Genomic DNA, 355 nt, shown 5'->3' with positions numbered 1-355 from the left:
CTTGTTGGCAAATCATCTAAGAGACTTTGAACACCTACTGGACAAATTAAGAAATAAAACTGTTAACTTAACTAAATATATTCTACGTACCATTAACTACTACCTTTCTCATGCTTATAAATTACGTAATAAACTACACTGTTCCAAATGTCGTTAAGCTACTTGCTATTAAGAGTACGAGGTCATGCAATCATAAATCAAGGTGGCCACTCGCCTTCGTGTTTTTTCCTATTGATTAAGTACTAAATATATCACTGAATATGTAAATGAATGCGTGTTAAAAGTGTTTTTGTTCGAAGTATTGTTGCATGTGTGTTTACGCGTGATTGAGCGTGTGTTAAGTGTTTCTTCCTAC

The 355-nt window shown here is 33.8% G+C and overlaps 1 protein-coding gene across 1 annotated transcript in view; it reads right to left on the bottom strand.

The window, feature by feature from the left end:
• Positions 1-355, bottom strand: part of LOC119592898 (collagen alpha-1(I) chain-like) — a gene marked incomplete at its 3' end in the record, with an annotated part of 11,365 nt that overhangs the window by 5,939 nt on the left and 5,071 nt on the right.

This window comes from Penaeus monodon, chromosome 31, assembly GCF_015228065.2.
Source record: "Penaeus monodon isolate SGIC_2016 chromosome 31, NSTDA_Pmon_1, whole genome shotgun sequence".
Classification (NCBI taxonomy): Eukaryota; Metazoa; Arthropoda; class Malacostraca; order Decapoda; family Penaeidae; genus Penaeus; species Penaeus monodon.
This window is presented reverse-complemented; position numbering and strand designations above follow the sequence as displayed.